The sequence below is a fragment of the Tenrec ecaudatus genome, chromosome 13 (assembly GCF_050624435.1).
Source record: "Tenrec ecaudatus isolate mTenEca1 chromosome 13, mTenEca1.hap1, whole genome shotgun sequence".
Taxonomy (NCBI): domain Eukaryota; kingdom Metazoa; phylum Chordata; class Mammalia; order Afrosoricida; family Tenrecidae; genus Tenrec; species Tenrec ecaudatus.
Window position 1 is genome coordinate 30,180,591 of NC_134542.1, and position 9,490 is coordinate 30,190,080.

Consider the following 9,490-nt stretch of genomic DNA (forward strand, 5'->3'; position numbering starts at 1 on the left):
GACTACTCATTCATGGGGCCCCTACTGGAAATGATCTACTTTTAGGTTCTCACAGGTTTGTCAAAGAATTCATCTCCCTTGAGCTAGAAGAATGGGGTCCCATTTTCTTGTTTTCTATCGTCTGGGGGCTAACCCCAGCTCCTGGAGGCTAGTTCCTTGCCATGCGGACCTCTCCACAGGTCCCCTCACAGCCTGGCAGCTTGTTTCATCAATGCTAACAATGACTGTCCAGTCTGCGAAGAGGAAGTCTTTTATAATGTTCTTGTTAGGGAGTGATAGCCCTTCACCTTTGCTTCTATGAGTTAGAATCAAGTCACAAGTTCTGCCCACACGCAAGCACAGAGGACTGATTTTATACAGACGTAACTAATCACAGATCATCTCAGGGTGTGTCTTCCGTAGGGAGCAATAGTCGCATCGTACCTCATAGACAGGTGCAGTGTGCCCTTTGGGAAGCCAATGGCATGCCAGCTGTCATCACACAGACATAGTGACTCTTTGTCTCTTTCAGGCTCTAAATTTCATCCAAAATTAGAAAATACCATCTAAGTCATGTTCCTCCTCTTCTACTTGGCCCATGTAAACATCCCCGTTTGCACATCTCTTGCTCTAAATTGCATACATCAGCTTAGAAGCTTAACTGCAAACTGATTATTCCAGATGGTATTGCTGTCTACCAGCTGCTGCTGTAGCCATACCAAATACCCCACTGCAGTGAGGAATCAGTTCATTGTTTCTGTGGTTTGCTTCTAAGTTGAAATAGTTCCCTAGCTCATGCCCCCCCCCCCAAAGAAAAACCATACGATTTGACAGTCTAGCCTATGCAGAAACATGTAAGTCAGGCAAAGTTGTAATTTTCAGAGGACGAAATGTGTTTATCTTAGCATACACTGTACCCTAGATATTCCAGTGTGTTTTGGGTCTCTGGATTGAGATTTAAACAGCCATCATCGGGAATGGTCAAAAGAGATCATTCTCTCCTGAGAAAGCATTTGGTTTCATCAAAAGACCATCTGCTCTGTCTACCACCATCACTGAATGAGGGAAAACAGGATATTTGTATGGTTTATTAGTCCTCATCTGATTAATTACAAAAGGAAAAGTAGTAATTTGTTCAAGAGCAACTCTAAGACTTTTGACCAAAGCAAATGGCTGTATTACGAATTAAGGAAAGTGGTGGGGCAGTGAGAGCGTGGGAAATGCTGGACAGAATGGATCGACACAGCGACAATGGGCTCAAACAATTGTGAGGATGGTGGAGGACCAGCAGTGGGTCGTTCTTTGTACAGAGTTGCTCTGAGGTGGAACGGGCTCCTTAGAACCTCACAACAGGAGCAAGCACCGAAGGTACTGCTTTGCGACCTTGCGAGCTTTGAAAGACATCTCTGGCTAGCAGGCAGAGGAAACGAAGGAAATATTTTTCTCAGTTTTCAAACCAAGATGAAGGAAGAATACCCCTTCGAGGGCATTGACCCCAGGACAACCACTCTGTTGTGTGAAATTGGTTTTCAGGACATGTATATCCCAAAGTTGGTTGTTTAATAACTTCTTCCAGAAAATATGGACTGCACATATTGTGTGATAGTCTTGACTACTGTATCAATTTATCTAAGGCTTCAATTAATCTATGTATCTCACCTGTACTTATGTCACCAATAGTATCCAAGTCCCAGCTTTGAGATTTCCCATTTCCCATCCCCTTCTGCCCACTAAGAATTAAGAGTATTATAATCTAACTTCTGGATTGTTTCCTATACTCTTTGCCCCCAGAACTCCTTCCTAGAACTTCCTGGTTTCAGTTCAGCGGGCCAAATAGGTCCCAGTTCACTGAGGCATTCATGGAACCCTTCATAAATGTCACTTGTTTTAATCTCATATAGACTGTTTCTCATCACAGCAACGAATTGGATGGTGAAGAAACTGGATTGACACCAACTCACTGGAGGGAGCCCAGTGAGCGTTTCAGTGTCCTGTTCAAAATTCCTTTTCAGGATTCCGTCGTAGTTTTTGCCCTGCTTAAATGTCAATTTGCATAAACAGAAGTCAACTCTTAGCTTTCAAGCATTTAGCATAACTTAAAACCTAGAAAATTTTAGAGAAAGAGATTTTAAATGGAGCAAAAAGAGGAAAGCAATATAATATGGAATTGAACAGCGATGTAATTGGGCTGTGTTGGTCTGAGTATTATGCTATTGAAAGACACGGGGCAGGCAAGCAGGGGTGGTGCAAATGGTTAAGGGCTCAGATGCTAACTGGAAAGTTGGGAGTTTGAATCCACCCAGAGGTTCCTCAGCAGCAAGGCCTTGTGTTACCTAGCAATCTATTTCCAAAAGATTTTTTTTAATTTAATCATTTTATTTGGGGCTCATACAACTCTTATCACAATCCATACATACATTGTGCAAGGAACATTTGCTTTCTACTTGAGCCCTTGGCCCCACATCTCCCCTCCCATGACCCCCTCCCTCATGAACCCTTGGTAATTTATAAATCATTATCTTGTCATATCTTACACCTTCCAACATCACCCTTTCCCCACTTTTCTGTTATCTATCCCCCCGGGAGGAGGTTATATGTGGATCCTTATAATTGGCTCCCCCTTTTCACCCCACCCTCCCTACACTCTCTCAGTATAGCCATTCTCAGCACTGGTCCTGAAGGAACCATCTGTCCTGGATTTCATTTCCCGGTCCTATCTGTCCCAGTGTGCATCCTCTAGTCGAGCAAGATTTGTAAGGTAGAATTGGGATCATGATCGTGGGGGGAGGTGGGAGGTGAAAAGCATTTAGAAACTAGATGAAAGTTGTATGTTTCATCGTTGCTACACTGCACCCTGACTGGCTCGTCTCCTCACTGCAACCCTTCTGTAAGGGGATGTCCAGTTGCCTACAGATGGGTCTTGGGTCCCCTATCTGCACTCTCCCTCATTGACAATTATTTGATCTTTTGTTCTTTGATGCCTGATCCCTGATTCCTTCACCACCTCATGATCACGCAGGCTGGTGTGCTTCTTCCATGTAGGCTTTATTGCTTCTGAGCTAGATGGCTGTCTGTTTACCTTCAAGCCTTTAAGACCCCAGATACTGTATCTTTTGATAGCTGGGCACAATCAGCTTTCTTCACCACTTTTGCTTATGCACCTGCCTTGTCTTCAGTGATCTTATCATGGAGGTGAGCACACAACGGTATGATTTTCTATTCTTTGATGTCTGATACCTAATCCCTTCAGCACCTCCTGATCACACAGGCGGATGTGCTTCAACCATGTAGGCTTTGCTGCTTCTGAGCTAGATTGCCACTTGTTTACTTTCAAATCTTTAAGACTCTAGACACTGTATCTTTTGATAGCTGGGATCCATAAGCTTTCTTCACCAAATTTGCTTATGCACCCGCTTTGTCTTCAGTAATTGTGTCGGGAAGGTGAGCATCATGAAATGCCAGTTTAATAGAACAAAGTGTTCTTGCATTGAGGGAGTACTTGAGTGGAGAACCAATATCCGTCTACTACCTTAATACTAAATCTACAAATATATGAACATAGATCTATTTCCCCATGGTCATATATAAATATATTTAATTATGTGCATGCCTGTATTTAGACCTCTATAAATGCCCTTTGTCTCCTAGTCCCTTCCTCTATTTCCTTTTACTTTCCTCTTGTCCGGCTATCATGCTCAGCCTTCATTTGGGTTTCAGTAATTCCCCTCAGTTACATTGCCTTTGATCAAGCCTTACCAGGCCTCCTACACCCTCCTCATCATCGATTTGGATCACGTGTTGTTCCCTTGGCCCTGAGTTTGTTAACACCGCTTCCTTTTACCCCCACCTCACCTTCTCCCACGTCCCCACAGAACTGTCGGTCCTGTTGTTTTATCCTCCAGGTTGTTCATCCAGCCTATCTTATTTAGACAGATCTATGGAGATAATAACATGCACAAAACCAAGACAGAGCAAAACAAAACAACAAAAGAAAACAAAACAACAACAAAAAGCCAATGACAAAAAAATGTCTCTAGTTAGTTCAAGGACTGTTTGTTGGCCTTTAGGAGTGTTTTCTGGTCAAGTCTGATGAGGTGCCAAGACCTGGCCCCAAAGTGTATTTTTGGTATACCCTGGGACTTCTTTGCTCTGTTCCCCTTGCTGTGACATGACATCCCTCACTGACGCATAATCCTGCAGGGGACAACACTGGAGGCACAGTGTGGGGATTGAGCCCAATCTGATCCCACCACACCGAGGCAAACCACTCAGGGCATGGAACAGAACAGCAAGGGGAACAAAAGATCTTAACCAGTGAAAATCCCTTGGGATGCAGCTCTGCTCCAAAACACAGCATCTCCATGAGTCAGAACCCCCTGGATAACAACTAGCTTGGCGTTTTATAAAACCCAAGAGTCATTTGTCACGACTGCTTCTGGTGCATTCCCTCAAAAAACACATGGGTTATAATGGTGTCGCTGCAGTTTAAGAAGAATGTTACAGAACAAGAAGCAACTCTCTCTGGTGGTGTGCATACTTTGCATGACTTCCTTCTTTTTTACGTGTTTTGATGTTTTTAACCTTTGGCTCTGAAATCATTTGAGACTCATAAAAAGTTCTGGGATTAATACAAAATAATCTATGTAATCCCTTCAGCAAGATCTCCCAAATATTAACCTCTTTTATAATCATTCATTCACCAAACCAATTGCCTTACAATCAAGTTCAACTCACGGCAACCCATGTGTTATAAAGCTGAAGCCCTTCCTACAAATTTCTTGGCTGGAACCCTCATGGAAGCAGATCACCAGGCTTCATTCCAGGTTCAAGTTGATAGGTTTGAGCCACCAACTTTGGGGTTTGTAGCCAAATGCTACCCTTGATGTGACCAGTGGTGTCTCCTCCAAGTTGACTCTGTTCTTTCACTTCCTCACATCGCTTCTGGAGCACTTTCCTTCTAGACCAGTCTCGCCTTTCCCCCATTTCATCCCTGGAATATGTCATTTGTCAAAGGAATTCTAGTTTTGTTTATTGGAAAATGGTACTTGGAGCTATTATAAATGTGGAGGAGATACCATCTGCTAAGATTTCCCCAATAAGACAATATGCAAAAATAGGATGGTTCGTTTGTAGCAACCATAACCTAAAAAACCGTGCTGGACATTTCAACTCATTTCCTGTGTCTGAAGTGTTTATTAATCCAGAATTCACTCTCCATCTTTTCTTTTCTCTGCTTGCGATTGATTTACTAAGGAGACGGTTGTTTTCCATTCTGATGATTACACTCACATTATATTAGCGCTTCCCATAAATTAGTAGTTAGATCCCGAGGAATGATCTGAACTTTAGTGAGAATATTTCAGAAGATGTGGTGTATCCCTCCATCCGAAAGCAGGAAATTATCTGGTTGCCATTCATTTTCTGTGTTAGCGGCTCATGATCACTCTTGCTTTCATTTATTATTTTAAAGGGGTGATGCTCAAAATATAGACGTTTCATGATTATTTGGTTACCCTGGGCTACGGTTTCATAAAGGAAAGGCAGGACAGTAAAACAAAACAAAAAACTCACAGCCATCAAGTCAATTCTCACTCATGACAACCCCGTAAGACACATAGAACTGCCCTTCGGGGTTTCTGAGGCTCAAACCCTTGAAAGCCCCGCGTTTCTCCCATGGAGTGGCAAGGAGGTGATGCGCCATCCACAGCATCCACCACCAGGGCTCTGAAGACGTATCTGTTTGGCAAACCTTCTGGTGCAATCATGAGTGAAGTATAAAACAGCTCAGCGGAAACCCCTGAGTTGAGCTGTGTCCTGTTTGTGTAATTCTGGAATCATTTGTGTTACATCAGAAATGAGGTTGATTTTATTTTATTCATTGGGATGAATACATACATCAAATAATTCCATGGTGCAATCACATCCAGCGGAATTGTACATTTCCTACCACACACATTCTTTTTCTATGTGAACCCCTGGACACCATCACACCTTCATTCTGCCACCACCTCTGTGCCCCTTTCCCACCAAAATCCTTACTCCACTTGCTGATTCTATAGAGTGAATATAACTTTCTAATGTTTTGACCCCTCCCCCCAAAAAATGTTATTTTCAGAGAAATAAAAGCTGGAAATGTTTACAATAATAGCTCAACTATTTCTTTGGGTTGGATAAAAACACTACTTGATGTAAACTAGTGAAAGTTATATTCCCCTACTGTGTGTGGGGGGGGGTGTTGCTTTTTAAAATGCCCTTTGAAAGAATTGATTGTGTAAATAACAAATAAAGTCAGTACTTTGTGGAATGTAAAAAAAAATTTTTTAAGTCATGGGGTTTGAAATCCAAATTTGAGGTGGGGCTTGGGGGGATGCTTTTATGGTCACAGCCACTAAAAAAAAAAAAGGATAATATCCTATCCACATACAAAGCCATGTCAGCCACTTACATTTGAGAAGTTCTTCATCTTTAATTCTCAACAGCCAGCAAGCGTCAGCACTGGAACATAGTTGGCCATCGGTCTCTGGGCTGGAAGACCCTGGAGAAGCAAATCTGGAATGACGAGCTGGTTCCACAGACCTTTGTCGTCTTGCAGTCTCCTTGTGCACTCTGGCTCTTTTTTTTTTCTGACAACAGTTTTATTGGCAAATAATTCAAATCTTATACAATTCAATAGTTCAATCTCATAGAGAAGAGTCGTACAATCATCACCACCATCAGTTTAGAACATTTCTTCATTCTTGTCCTCATTGTTATTAGTTATTAGCCCCTCCTCTCCTCACAACCTCCCCTGCCATAGCCCCAAGGAACCCTTAATCCAGTTACTGTCTTGTTAGGTTTCTCAGGTGGGAAATACCTGACTTCTTAGCTTCGCATGAGAAAGAGTTCAGACTGAAGCCTGATTTGTGATCCAAGTGGATTTTTATAAAGGACAGAAGTTTCGGGTTTCACAGTCACTGAACAAGGACAACCTTGTGGGACTGCACACCTAACCCGTGGTAGCTGAGTCCAGAGATACCGCTGCACAGCAGAGCGGAAGGTCGAGGAAGGAAGAAGAAGAAGAAGACAAGGTGATCTTGAGGTCCAGGTATTTTAGGCCTTTGGCTGGAAGGCGTGTTCGAAAGTATTGGTTGACCCCATTGGCTGAATTAAGCCCACCTGGGCCTAGTTTGGGCCACCCAGGTGTACTGCCCACCTGGTTTGGGCTTGAATTGGTGCATGCCAAATAATCTTTATGGCTGGCTAGGGCTCGCCTGCTTCTCTTCCAACTTCCTGCAGGGAGCCTTCTGCCATGGACAAGATCAAGCCCTTGTCCCTGTTTCTTCCTACCTAACAGTCTCTGTAGATTTACTTTTTCTGGATTTCATACATAGAAAACCATAACCCCCTTCCCCCCAAAAAAAATCTAATAAGAACAAAGCAAAACAGATTTTTAAAATTCTTAATTTTAAGAAGCAAAAAATATTAAAAACTAGAACAAACTTAAATGTATCATAAGGGAGATCAAATGATAGGGTGCTAAATTTTAACCTAACTGAATCTACAACAATCCACTTTCCAATGCATTCTGCATAATAATAGGCTCTTCAGTTGCAATCCCACTGCTTTGAAGAGTACATTGGTTCTGGAGAGTCCTCCAGCACAAGAACTGGCCTGAGACCTTAAGCTTCTGCAATTTCTGGTAGACGCTTATATATTCGACCATTGATACAAATGACTTCTGATCTTGAATCTATAAACGGACAAGCCATACTCATTTATTCTCTAATTGCCATGCAGAATTCCAGTGAAAACCATCCTGCATATCCCTCTGTGGAGTCTCTAGGAAGCTGGGATGCTCCTGTGAGAAGGTCTTTTACCAGAGATATTAGTAGGAGCAGAGAGAACAGCTGCTTGTTGGTTGTGAGAACGGATGAGAATGACCTGTTCTTTTCTGATGGAGCAAAAAAGTGTAGTTTAGTTTTCATTCTCCAAACCCCTGCTCTTCCCAATGTGGGCCAGGAAATAAAGTACTATTGGCAGCACCTTGGGTCCCATTGGCATTCTAACTAGATCCGCAGGTGATTCTCACACATATTAAAGATTGCGAGCACACCTACTGCCATGGAATTCATTCTGATTCATTGCAACCCTACGCAGAATTTCTGAGGCTTTGTCAATGATTATGGGAGTAGACAGCCTCACCTTTTCCCTGCAGAGTGACGGGTAAGGTTGAATCGCCTGTCTTATGACTTGCCCAACATCCGTGCTCTCCTTCAAGATTGAGAAGCTGTGCTCAATCCATCTGAGTTCTGATAATGATAAGAGCAAAAACTAGTATTGTTGTTAGGTACTATGGAGTCAGTTCTGATGCTCAGAATGAAAGGCTGCCACTCCAGCAGCATCCTCAAGTCCCATCCCCTTGGAGCCACCACTGTGTCTATCCATCTCATAATTTTGGCTGAACCTCGAATTTACCAAGCATGATGTCCTGCTCTAGAGACTGTTATCTCCTGAAAACCTGTTGAAAATATATGAAGCACATTCTTGCAATGCTCACTTAGAATGAGAATTCTAAGTTTTCTCTGTTGGTAGTGGAAAGAAAATAATTTCCCATCTCAGCAAGGTGAATAAAGACAGACCTGATCTATTTGCCCTCTTAAATATGATATATACATATATATTTATATATACATATATGATATATTGCTATACATACACATGTGATATATTGATATATACATGTATGATATATATCTATTTAAATATGTATGTCTATATATACATATCATATTAAATATGTATATTGATATAGTCATTCTACATGTGTCCAATTTTCTTAAATGACCACAAAGAGCTATACTTAATGTTGAATGAAAGAAAACACAAAGCTGTATGTGCAGCAATGGCGCCTTGGTGGCCTGATAGTTATGAGCCGGGCTGCAGTTTGCAAGGTTTGCGATTGGAAAGCACCAGCAGCTCCTCCGGAGAAAGACGGGGCTTTCTGCTCCTGTAAACAGTTGCAGTCTAGGAAACTCACAGGTGCAGTTCTACCCTGTCCTGTTGGGTTGCTGAAAGTCAGTATTGACTCAGTGACACTGAGTTTGGCTTGAGTTTATATGTGCACATGAACAGGTCAACGTAAAAACCACATGAAGTGATTCGTGCGGCCATGCCTTTATCAGTTATTTCCTGATGTCCAGTCTGTGCTAGGATTCATTCAAAGCACAGAGACTACCCTAGAGATAATAAATCTATGGTATGCTTTGTTAACATTAGGATGATATATTCTGGTCAGGATCCCAGAAATGCCCGAATCCCTTCCTGCAAAGTATCCCTTCTTGACAGGATAGTTAACCTTTTACATCATAAATATCAGCTCACATGCTTGAGGATGAGCTCTCGGTTACAATGAAATTGGAATATATTGGTTTATACTTAAATTAAGCCAGTGTAATCATCAGTAATGGTCTTGACAGGAAATCAGTATACACATAAAGGTTTAATTGAAGAGGATTTAATGAAGAAGCAATTT